We start from the raw sequence: 13,773 nt of genomic DNA, 5'->3' as shown, positions 1-13,773 counted from the left end.
CCCTCGTCCTTCCTTTAAAAGAATGAGGAATATAAAAGGAAACCAATAATACCAACTCAACCCTTAAGTAAGTCACTATCTTACACTCGTACAAAATAAATATTGCAGAATCCGACATTTAGCTTTAATGAGATAGGATTCCTTACAAAACAACAAAATTCATAATTTAGCAGACCAAAAAAAAGGCTATCAAATTGCCATAAAAGCAGTAAATTTGTAATACTAACCACTGATACGCCAGCTATCAGTAGCACCACCTGTTGCTTTCGAAGCTTCCTTTCCAAATGGTCCCAGCTGATCCATATGTTCCTAAGCCCTTTCTTGGCCAAAATACAACGTGAGTAAAACATTTCTCACCCCACACTCAAAAAAAAACCCTAGCTTTCATACACCAATAATAACCTTTATTATAAATTTAACCCCAAACGCCAGCTTCCAGCTAACACACTGTATTACTTCAGCCAGCTTAAGAAACCCCCAAGATTTCTACCTTTAAGCTTCAATTTTCTGAAAAACCAAAGATAAACACTAGACATTCACCACATAAACTGAACTCCCAAAAAAACCCTAAATTTCAACTCCTAGTCAAAACGCGAAATTCAAATTAAACCCAACAAAACTCACCCAAATTAACAACCAACCCGGAACCCTATCTTCAAATACAACACAATTCCCTACTACTATCCTCCAAAAACCCTAATTACAAAACCCAAATTCGACAAACACCCCATACGAGCTAAAAAAACGAAACCCTAATTACTCATCTCATACACCACCACCCTCTTCGAATTTCTCAGCAATTAACCTAACCAGCTCCATTTCCAACGAAATTCACCGAAACTTGCCACCCGCAGCAGATCGAATCGTGTTGAACTGAAATGAGCAGAGCTTTGACGTAAAAACCCTAGATTTAGGCCCTCAAACGACGTCTTGTAAAGCTTATACCTTTGAGCTGAGTGAGAGATCGGGAGGGACGGAGGGGAGTTGAATTGATTTGAATTTTCAGAGAATAATCTAAATAGAGAGAGAAGAGAAAGAGAAGCGCCTTAAGTTTTTTGTTTTTGTTTTTGTTTTCAGATTTTAGAATTTTTTTTTGTTTTTGTTTTTGTTTTTGTTTTCATGTTCGTGTGTAGTTAAGGTGTGTGATTGCCTTAGTTGTCACTGTTTCATACTTTCATTGGTTTGAATTTTGGGTCCCATTTTTCTTACAAATTTCAAATTTGTCAACTATTTGGCTAAATTTTGATCAATTTGGCATTTTTTTTCATCAATGATGTATTGTATGGTAATATTAATTTGTTTTAATTTTATTTTTTTCTAAACTAAAAATTATCTTTTTTTATTTTTTTATTTTAAAATAAATTAATGACGTGAGTGCGAGATCGTGAAATTCAAGTCATTTTCTTCATATTTTTCCTAAAGATTAAGAGGCCGGTTGCATTCCTTTATGAATTCATTTTGTGTTTTATGAAAATACTTCTTTAATTTTTTCAAAAGTGAGTAAGGGATTGTAAAATTCAAGTTATTTTTCAGAGGTTCGAAGAAAACTGTAATCCATAAATCATAATTCGTTTATGATTTTATCTATATTTTTATGAGAATAATGTAAATAGCAAAAAAAGATCGATTTAAATTATATATTTTGAGCGCTTGAATACTCATTTGATATATATGTTGAAATACAAAAATGAAAAAATATATTTTTTTGTTTTCGATATATTTATTTAAAAAACACAATAATGAATGAAAATGAAGAAATCTACTACAAAAGCATTTTGGTTTAAAATTGGTAATAAACATATTTAACACGTTTTCTACCTTTTTTTTTTTTTATTTCTCTCCGTGCAAGTAGCCAAATTTGTTCTTGTTATTTTATGAGAGACTTCCTATTTTGTAATTGTTAAGAATCATAATATTTAGATTGTATTATTTTGTGAAAATCAAAGATATACCCATCTGTGGGTAGTCCAAACGATTAGGACAAATAGGAGATAGTGTAGATAGACGCGCGATCTCAAATTTAATTTTCCATTTGAGCATTTATGATTTGAGTGAGGAGGTTATAACAGTGGGTTGCTACGTTAGTTTTCTTGAAAATTAGTCAAAATGCATATAAGTAAAAAATAAACAAATAAGAGTTTATGTTAAATGATTGATAAAAAAAAAAAAAAAAAAACTTCATATCATGTCTCCAATTTTGCTCACTATATCATCATTTAATAAAAAATGAAAAAAAAAAAAAAAAGCGGGAACCAATCATTTTAACAATTATCTTATTATTAACCATAGGTAATGGTGTCCACAGAGGACAGCCAAACCAAACATTGCAACCATTACGTTTGATATGCTCAAATCATACCCAATATTCACTGAATAAAGATTTTTCATCCAAGAAAATGATGATGCTAAGTCTAGAAAGTTCTTTGATATATTTTGTACTATTTCTACTCATTTGTATTGTTTTTATAAAACATCAATGAAGTTATCCTTGTATTCTCTTAAGAGAAATTGTTATATCTGGACAACTAGAATAATGACATTCTGTTGTTGCTGTTGCTACTATTATAACCTTCTTCTTCCAGGATAAGCAAGGGGGAAAAGTAGGTTTGGTGTAGACTGTGAATGGGCAGAGGCTAATTCAGATAAAATTGAAGATCTATCTGCGGCAGCAAGGCGCCTTGATTTTCAGCTTGGATGGTAATGCTTCTTGTATTCGGTCAACGTTATTAATTTTTTGATAGTTTACTAATGTTGTTATTTTTATTCCTTGGTGCAACTCATGCTCATAGCATGAGGTAGCTTATAGATTGCTGAGTCTGATCCTTTCACTGCTTTTTTCTTATCTGTACTCCTTCAATTGCATTTCTTGTTTTTGTGAATATTTTCTATTCTAATGAGATATTTACTTATTTTTTGTATACAACATGTGAAACTACATTTGCTAAAACATCAGGGGTTATTTCTAACTTATTTGTTGATAAAACCAGTCTGTTATGTGATACGTAAATAGTTTTATGTTAATACTTATTAAGAAAATGTTCTATATATTATTTTGAATCCCTTTCATTCCGTTCTTGTTCAGGTACCTTCATCCATATATATGGAGAGTATCCCGAAGTTATGCGCAAAGACTAGGTGATCGGCTTCCTGAGTTCACACAGGAGAAAGGAGTTGCTTAAGCATGCTGTAGACTTTGTTGGCCTGAACCAGTATACCTCCAGTTCATTGCTCATGCAACCAGTCCCGAAGAGTGACTATTATAAATCCAAGAGATGGGAGAGAATTGGTATAATTACAACAACTTATTGTCAAGTTTTTTCTTGTAAATTTATTTCCTCTTCTAATGCTTCTTCCTTGTCATCATTGAATGGAAGGAGGTGAAATAATCGGTGAAGGTATAATGTCTCTCTCTCAGAGACACACACTGTCACACAAAGGCTGATGGACATCTTTACTTGCTGTCTGCTACAATCTTATAGATGCTTAACAGTCCCAATATTTTTATACATGGCAGGCAGCATCAGAATGGCTTATGTTGTTCCTTGGGGCATTCGGAAGGTTCTTAATTACATTGCAAAAACATACATGATCCCCCTTTTTTGTCACTGAAAATGGTAAGCACTTAACCTTTCCTTTGAATTAATAATTCAAATCTGCCACTGTGAGTATCTGGCAAACATGCTAAAATATTTTTAAATTTGTGGTATACTAATAAAAGCTTTTTTCTTTTGCCACTGGAATACATTCTTGAGTCAATAGGGATATTTATGAAAACTCTAATCAGTTGTAAGCTACCTCTGGAATGGTAAAAATCTTATTCAGTTAAAAATGGTAGTGTAGGACCTTCTGCAGTCGATTTTTGAGATATTAAAATTTTCTCTGACTGCTCAATTCTGCTCTATTTATAAGGTATGGACGACGAAGACAATGACACATCCCCACTCCATGAAATGCTTGATGACAAATTGAGAGTTCGGTACTTTAAGGAATACCTAGCTGCAGTCTCTCGGGCATTAAGTGAGTCACTTAATCTTCTACTGTTTTACAATGCTCAGAAGTTCATCTTTAAAAGTGGCTTATATCCTCAAATGTACAAACCTTGATGCCTTGTCAAATTACATGGATGTCTTTTCTGCATTGACATTCACTTGTGTAAAATTTGAGCTTTTCTACATGATGTATCATGTAATTCCAATCTCATTGCTATGATCCCTTGTTTTTACCGAGCTAATGGGACATCTGTCATTTCAATTGTACCTTTAATGAATTGTTCATGTTCATGTCTGAATTGCATTTATGCACCAGCATTTTTTCTAGTTTGGAGCACCTCTATAATAATGCATATGAACACGATCAGTCAGTAATGGAGATCTACAAATTGATCGGTTTAGTCTCTTGATTTCCTGAGATCCTACGCTTCCGAACATAAGGCGTCAACATTGATGAGAGGACATCATTCACATGCAGGTGCATTATTGCATATATTAATCATTGGAGACTTTTATTTAGGATATGCCAAAAAATAGTTTTTTTGCCGTGTTATTGTTTTGGTAGCTCATTTGCTTCGCATTTCTTCATATGCCCATAAATGTAATGCAGTCATATAGTTCAACGTTACAACATTTGAGACTGCGCATGCATTAGGCATGCTCGTGAGTCACTTGTATAATCGGTTTCTAAATTGTGAATTGGAGTAAAATGATTTCCGTTTATTGCTTTCGTGGCAGGGACGGAGCAGATGAGGGGATACTTTGCATGGTCATTGTTAGACAACTTGATGGGCTCAAGGTTATACCAACGTTTTCGGTTTGGTTTATGTTGATTACAAATGGTCTTGCCAGGCATCCCATTCTTCAGCTTACTGGTTCTTGCACTTTTGAAAGGCGGTGAAGATAAGAATGGCAAAGAAGAGTAATTGACTGTACTTATATATACTGCAGTCACCCTACTGAAAATTGTCTTGACCAAATAAAGCCTATGAACTTTCTTAGCTTTATTTATGTTTTCTCTTTATGCCTTACAGTTTTCATTTCATCTACTTCATCTTCCTAGTCTCGCTATTGAGATTGGTTGGTATATTTGAAAGAAGAAACCAGGTAGAATAGAGAGTGCTTGATGTCTCAAAGCCAGGAGTCATCGAGCGAGCAGTCATATCATCTATATGTTCAGAGTGTATGGAGCACGTCTTGAGCATGCTCTTTGATTTGGCATAATCATATGTTCTGTTACATTGTAGTAGTGCATCATGAACATGGTACGATATAGCGTAATAAAGTAGAGCGGTCAACACAATCATGTCATATGATAAGTACCATTTATGAGATTCGAGACCCAGACGTCGTTGCAGAGGTCAAGTATAAATCTAATCTCATGAAGATCAATTGATAACCATTTATTTTTTCATAATTAACAATAATTCATCCACCAAATGCTAATCCTATTTTGCTGTCAAACTTAAAATCAACAATTTTCATTTGCTTTGTCATCATTTCATTCTTATAGTCGTCCAATAAAAACTTATCGTGTGACAACTGTTATCGAACAAGCACATAGATGACGTGATACACTCGTCTTATCCACAAAATCCAATAAACAAGTTATCTAGATTGTAATTAGTAATAGTTCTGGTTCTGGGAATCGAAAATATGTAGACAAACATAATCATCTTCAATTGAAACTGTTAAATATTATACAGATATATACATAAATTTATCACCTATCATCCATTAACATTTGGCTACAATCAACAGTATGACCTGTGGCACTGGATCTTGCTGTTACCTACCAATTACATCAACTAAATAAGGGCATAATTTGAGCAAAAAAGGGAAAAAAAAAAAAAAAATAAAATCCAGTGAGAAATAATCCCCGACCCAGATCAAGCGTCAGCCGAACTACAACTACATAAATCTTCCAGAGTATCTGCCTTTCCTATGTGAGGGATCAGAAATCTGATTTTATGGCTTTGCTCGCGGCTTTTATTATGTTCTCCAAGGCCTTCGGCTGTTCTACCTGGATAATCCTTTGTTTTCAGAACCTGACATTTGGTTAACCAAGAATTCGTTATGAACGATGAACAGTATCAGAGTTGAGCTGTGTATGGCTAAGGAATAAATTGCACACTTCTGCAAACCCTCATATGACTTTGCAGTTCTCTTGTCGAAAAAACAGAGTCCATGAAAGTTTGATGACATACCAGTGTTTCGAAAAACATTCTAGCTTCCTTACGAGTTTTACCAGCTAATAGTTGTCCAAGGCAAGAACCTTTCTTCCTTGTACAGGTTCATTCTCAATAGAGTTTGCAAGTACTTGGCAACAGCCCTACAAAAAGAGTACAGATACAATAAAACAAAGTAGCTCCTAGTAAAAACGGCAACTATAGCAAATATTACTAACCAAATGATTATTAAGTTGAAATAAACAATAAAATTGACAACCCCAATAAACGTGGTGACTCAATTACCCCAATCATCTATATCAGAAGGCAATATTGATTAAAAAAAAAAAAAAAACATTGAGGGCCAATCCTGGATTAAATCAAATCAACCTCATTTTGGAAAGAGTGTGAGACGGGAAACCAACAAAAAAAAAAAAAAAAAAAGCAAGGGATGGAGGCAACAAACGTAGAGTTTCTTCCGTGGTAGTATACATGAACAGGAGAAATCAACCAAAGAGTATACACCCCTTGTGCGGGAAGACCATCCACTATTCTCAAGAAGGCGAGGTCTTCAGGCCCCCCATCCCGCCATCAGGATCTTCACTACTTCATCATCATCCATTCAGAAATTCTGAAACAAAATGAAACAAATCAGCCAACAGACTCAGCACACATGCACTAGAACTAGAAGACTTTCTTACTATCCTAGATCACAGTTTCAACTTCATCACACACAAGTGTCAGAAATTTAGATGGTATTCCAGTCCCAGAAAATGAAGCTTACAATGCACTAAGAGAATAAAACCTTTGAAAGATGTAAAAAGCCACACAATGATTTGGTTTCAGAAATTGATAATTATACAGTGGTCGCCTATCCCTACTCAAATTCACTCAATAGGTAAATGAAATTTTCATAAAGCAGCACTTCATTCAGCCAACAAACTTAATGATTTCTGTTTAAAGCTTCTCATGAGTAAAAAATTCTAGGAGACTCAGAATTCCAAACAATAATTAAACAAAAGAACGAGAAGCAAACCTGTATCATGCCAACTGTGATGCCTTCAAGTTCCGTATCACAAAGCAAAGGCAATTAGGAAATACTCAAAATTATCTATGGACCCCTCACTTCTGTCAGTAGATATAAAATTTTACAGCCGTCTTTACATCGATACAAAGAGTCAGAAGACCACTGAACAAATGCATACGCTACAGAAGAAAATCCAAAAAGGATCAGTTGTCCACTTACACCACGATCTTCAGCAGCAGGATGGTCAACGTCTGGAAAGATTGGGTTTTCTCCATCATTCAATGAAGTATCTTCAACTCTGTATCATGTTTAACTGAATTTGTAGAATCTATTAGAGGTTCTTCACCATTCCACATGTAGTGTTGCGCCAACCTATCACAACCACGTCCCCAGACAGGAACCCTCTTCATTCACAACACCATGCAGTAAAATCTGTCAGACCACTCACCTCTCATTTTCTACAGACACACACATTTTGCCTCCCTCCAAAGGAAGTTCATCCCTTGCTTTCATTCACTATCAATTGCAACAGTATCTTCTCCTTCAGCAGCATCAACTACTTCCCATTGTTTGTATCCATTAAAGTAGCACTGTCTTCAATAATTGAAAATCCAATTTCTGCTCAGGTGTATGCACACCTCCATCTGCAGAGAAGCACCACACCATCGTTTTATGTCACTGGGCATGTTCTGATTTCTACAGGACCGTCAATCTCAGATGATTTCTCAATCCCATGAACGTGCAGAGCAATTAGCTGCTCAGCACTTCACCAGTAGCTCTGTCATGTCCATTTCAGTTACCTCGGCCAAGGTTTCATTTGGCACTGTTTCACTCAGTGCATCAGTAATAGCATTGTACCCCCTTGAGCATCACTCATGAAATCCTAAAAGGTGGTCACTAATGAATCACCTGCGGCTGTGCTTCAACATGAACCACAGGATCTTTGCTACCTTCCTCTCCACCTTCAACATTAGACCTAAAGGAGCACTCTGCATTCTTTGCTGGTTCAGAAGACCATGATTTTCATCAGTTTCAGAAACCCTGATTGCTCAGATCATGTGTTTCACAGTGCAAACTCATTATTCTGCTGACATACCTGAAACATATACAAAGCCAACTGATTAATCTGAATGGATGGTTAAACTCCTTAATTACCTGACACAAATTTGTTTCAATAAAAACAAAATGAAAACAAAGATATGAACTTAGTGAGGTATAAAAATTCTTTGGAAATTGATATTACAGTACAACAACTTATGTCACATGAATTGTCTGATGAAACTTGAATCCCGAATATCAGATATCACGTTTCAAACTATGTCAAATTCACAGGTAGAACGCATGACGAGGATAAACAATCATATTGCAAACTGTAAAGTAACACACCAGCAGAATGTTGAAACCAAAGAACCCACTTTGTGACAAAACCTTCTAGTGGGTACCATCGATATTTTCGTCACAAATTATCCATTTTTGTATGATTCATATCAGCAGATTCCATGACACTAAGCTATCAGATATGTGAATCAACCCCCACTAAGGAAGAAAACAAGTATAAAAGAGAGGGAAGGGGGAGACTGAGAACCCAATATCATTCAAAAACACAAATAAGATTCTTCTATGTCAATTACATTAAGCGGAAGCAGGGGCAGGGGCAGCCAGACTAGTAAACTTTTAGCACTACAACTCACCAGTAATACAGGTCCTAATAATATTTCATCCTCAAGAATTGTATCTGAATCATCAAATTTCAGGCAAGTGCAGAGCTTTTTTTCGTATCCGTCGTATGTCTTCAGTATTTGTCCATTGTTGGCGTATTATACTTCACAAGATCTGCAGATAACTCATCAGTAATTTATCAAGAGGGCAAGGTTACATAAGCGATAACTAAGAGAACAACTATAAACTCACCATGCTTGTATTGCACAAACTTTAACATTTGGAATTGAAACATGTGGAATGTACTTAAGTTATGAGGTAAAGACAACCTAATCACTTCTTTCCTCCTCCTATAAAACCACCTATTGATATTTTTTCTCTTTGTGGATATCCATTCTACTAATGCACTTATCTCTTCATTTTTTATTTCTTCAGAAAGTTTAACAGTTTTCTTATCAAAAGAAAAGCAATGTTCAATCAGCAATTTGCAAGGCATTGTTAAGCCAGTAATAAATAAAATATTTTTGCTTCTCAATGAAGACTGCCAATTTACGAAACTAAATTCCTAAAACTTAAAAAGCAGTATGAATAAAAAGAACTTTGATAAAAAAAAGAAATATATATATAATATGACTCACAATGAGGAAACAGAACATACTCGCCATGCAAGACCTGGGTGTCATCCATAAGCACCTTCTCTTAAGCACTAGTTTGAGGTGCAGAACGGGTTCGTTTTCTAGATGCCACTTCAGGGGCAGGTGAGTGGGCTTCAATTTTAAACTGAAGATCTTCTTCCAACTGAAACAACGATAATTCATTTCAATCATAAATTTTTTTTTTTTGTAGAGCATATTTCACGACCATAACCATCCACAACTCTAGAAGGAAGGCATTCAAATATCGCCCTTCTAACAACCACAACCACACCAGAAATGTCATGCTCTATAATCAACATAGAACCAAATTGATACCTAAATAGATGATAACAAATCATCATCATCAGGATGGATTCTGAGTTTTCTTAGATCTTGGCCACCCCAAAGGATTCAGATGAGTTTAAACTCTCTACAGTTAGTGTACTTGCTGTGTAACTACGCTTTTTCTCCCTGACATAAGTTTTTTCCGCATCAACCCCATCCTCCCCTGCTAAAGCTTCTTCTCTGGGTGTAGAATCAACTAGCAATCAGTTGGTTTTCATACGAAGCCCTTCTGGTACAGAAGTATCTTTTCTGGTTCAGGCAACTCTGAAATTGTGGAATTATTCAAATTTTCTAACTGGTGATTAGAAATCACATTGTCCAAAAGCTCATCTGACTTATTGTGTTATCTTCATGATTTCTCCACATACAAAGGCCCTGATATTTGATTTTTCTCTCTGATTGCATATGTCTGTCACATGGCACTCTTCACTATAACAATGTAAACATTGATCTGGCCAAGTCAACTTTATCAACAAGAGAATCACATTAAATGACATGCTAAAGATCATTCTACAAACCTTGCACCTCAACACCTCCCCATCCCTATCTGGATGTCCCTGATGAGTGCGGCTTCTACATTCCTCAGATTGTAAGTTTGTAGCCATTGCATTCATGTCCTATCCAGGAGAAGACACATCAGGTTGACTCAGGTGTGAGCTGCATGGCTTTAACACTTTGTACCACTGGATGCATCTCTTCATGATCACCAGGCTTGTTTGAAGTCAGGGATCATTAGACTCCTGCCCAGCATGGCCTTCAGCAGCATCCACAATCGCCAGTGAGGCAGACCCAGTACAATATCAGCAATTTCAGCATCACTTTGAATTTGTCCTGCTTTAATCTTGACCATGCCATCAAACGCCTTCTGACACAGCTCATTGGTGCTATCAGGACAAGTTCCTATGACTCGGTTCCTGTGCATCAGAGGTGGCATGAGAGCACTAGGGGATGCAGCAGTTTCTTCTGACCTAACTCTTGTTCTACAGATAACATATTGGAACATTCCCGCTTACACCAGCATTTTGCATGTTTTTTATTCTGTCTTGACCATCTAGTGCACCATGGTCCCCTCTGAACACTCTGATCATAGTCATCGAATTGACAGAGTTACCAAGTGGCTTTGCTTGTTTGACCTCCAGACTCTGACATGGTGGCCATTCTCCTGAGGAAGCGCGCACTGAACAATATCACAATTTGAATTATTTTGCAAAGACCAATCCTGCATTGCCGTCTGCATGATGCAATCCAGCTTACTTAAAGGATTTTATTGTGCTCACCGTAGCCACTAACTCATTAGAATTGCGATCTCGATTCCAAATGATCATCACAGGCCAAGCCTCCTGCACGCAGGACAAATTGGGCTCTTGTACCAGTCCTGGAGTAGATGGTGCTTCAGCATACTCAACAGATTCCACACGGACACCGAGTCTTTCAAGCTGGTCACAATGGAGAGGTAGTAACTATGAGACCAAATCTAGAACACAATCATCCCCACAATATTCAAATAAGCAAGATACTAAGTAACAAATACAGAACAACCTAAGACATATATTTATGGAAATATTAAATTAACCTGATTTGCATTGTCATTATGTTGTGGCTTCTGAAGTTTCATTTATCGCTCCAGTAATATACTCGTTCCAAGCTGTCAATGGTTTGACAGATCCCTGAGGACAGCACTGTGGAATAAAGTTACATCAGAATTGTTCCATATAATTTATAGATAATCACATCCCCACAATACTGACAGCCAATTAGTAACAGCCTCTCTATCCATGATAAAAATTATATCATTGACAAAAAATGAAAAGGAAAAACCTATAAACTTCCACCAATCCTAAGAACAAGCACATTTAAAATATGTGCAACCCGATAGACTCAACTGCATCATGTGGTGGAGTGTTTCACAGAGAAACCTATTTCTTCCTCAAATATTATGTTTTCTCTGTGCATTTCAAAGCATACACTAGCAGACGGGATCAATCACCAACGAGACAAAGTAATCTTTGATTATTATTCCTTATCAGAGCTATTATCAAACATGGCCAAAAGCAATCAAGAGAAACAGTCCTGAATTGCGCTTAATGTGTTACTTATGAAGCACTTAGCAGTTAGATAATTGACTTATACTAATAGTGATAGCTTAGCACAGACCACAACCACATCACCAAGGTACCAACCACCTTTCATACTAAAAATCCAACTAATGAACAATAGGTGAAAACCCATATTGAAAAGAATATGGATCTCCAACATGTGATGCATTACTAAACAGCTTACACCAAATAATCATAAAATCAGGTATCCAAACAGGGCATGACCAATGAAAACCAAATAGTGCAGCTATAGATATAAAGACTTACTTTGAAACCGCACTATGCCCTGCAGCTGTAACTCCTTAAAGCTCCTGTTTATGATAATCAAACAAATAATAAATGCCAACACATAAAAGTAGAAACTAAATACTGGCAATTTAGAGCTAGTCTAAGAACTTTATCACTACCAGCTACAACTGTACCGGAAGCATATGAGTAATTACCTCATCAAGGTCTAAACCAATCTGAGATGCATCACCATCACCAACCGCTCTGAAACAAATCATAAAATTTTTAACAAAGCCAAAAAATTATGCCACAAACAGTATTAACTAGTCAAAGTGCCCAATCCAAGCTGTGATGGAGGAAAACAATCATAAAAAATTTTAACAAAGCCAAAATAAATTATGCCAACAACCATTATTAACTAGTCAAAGTGCCCAATCCAAGCTTTGATGGGCAGTAACCCTCCACAACTGACACGCAGAAGTCCTTCCATCCACATCCAAACTGAGATGTGGATAAACCACGCCATCCAGGTATCTTGCAGGGTAATTTTGCTCCCTTGTACTGACGTGATGATCAACATAGATTACTGCAAAAAGATTTAAGTTAGTAACAGGATATGAATTCTTCCACTGGGCATGCTTAACACTAAACTTTACCATCAATATGAGTTATCAATTTGCAAACTATGATCCCTCATTATAATAAATGATCATATGAGAAAACATTTAATACTTGTGGTTATTAATGGTGCTACAACCCAACATAACATTTAAAAACTCTCCTATGCAGAACAAAGGTGTTTCTTATGCAGATTAAAATTACAGAATTAGCTCTAAGTTTGGAAAATACCAATGAAATTGAAAACAAACTAGAACATTTTGGAACAACCCCTGAAAATATCAGTTATCTGGCAACTCAAATCATCAAGATCAAAAGTCTCTGGCAAGGTGATAGAGTGATATGGCGGCAGTCGATTCTTTCTGTTGCGGCAAATCACTGCATTGAGCGAAAGCTTGCTTTTATCTTAAGCAAAGCCTCACTGCAATCATCGCAAAGGTAATATCACCTTCTAATATATCCTCCCACCCACAAAGAGGGCTGCACAACTAATGCAATGTACTTCAGGCAAAAGATGAGTCTGCTCAAAATGAACAAAAACATTTATGCATTATCAACTAGAAACAGTTTTGTTAGCAGATACGGGATAGAGAAGCACATTTAGATTTGACATAAAAATATGACATGGAATTATTGCTTTATTGTTTTTCTGTGATAAAACATTCCCACAATGTAATAAACAAAATTAATGAAAGATCAACCTCTCAACTGCAGCGATACATCTAGAGGCAAATATCCATCCACTCTTATATCTTAGAGATAAATTACACACATAATACTTCATGATGTACCAATTATAATATCCAGATTAGAATCACATTTTATCTTTGATTTGACTGTCATGCATCAGATAAAATTGTGTGTAACATCATAGAAATAGTAAAACAACAAATCTTGATCTAAGAGCAATGGTGTGTGAGAAATGAATGTAACATGCTGAGCAAGGTTAGGTTACAGAACAACAAAGATCATGGAGTTTAAACCAAAAACGCATAGCAAAATTGGTGA

The 13,773-nt window shown here is 36.0% G+C and overlaps 1 long non-coding RNA gene across 1 annotated transcript in view; it reads left to right on the top strand.

Moving 5' to 3' along the window:
* Positions 1-3,479: 3,479 nt before the first annotated feature.
* The window catches only part of LOC116146558, a 40,663-nt gene continuing 30,369 nt past the window's right edge, over positions 3,480-13,773 (top strand). Inside the window, exons 1-2 of the long non-coding RNA XR_004130525.1 lie at positions 3,480-3,614; positions 3,910-4,017. This is a non-coding gene — a long non-coding RNA (uncharacterized LOC116146558). The remainder of the gene's footprint in view (positions 3,615-3,909; positions 4,018-13,773) is intronic.

Source organism: Pistacia vera, unplaced genomic scaffold (genome assembly GCF_008641045.1).
Source record: "Pistacia vera cultivar Batoury unplaced genomic scaffold, PisVer_v2 Contig479, whole genome shotgun sequence".
In the NCBI taxonomy this organism is placed as follows: domain Eukaryota; kingdom Viridiplantae; phylum Streptophyta; class Magnoliopsida; order Sapindales; family Anacardiaceae; genus Pistacia; species Pistacia vera.
This window is presented reverse-complemented; position numbering and strand designations above follow the sequence as displayed.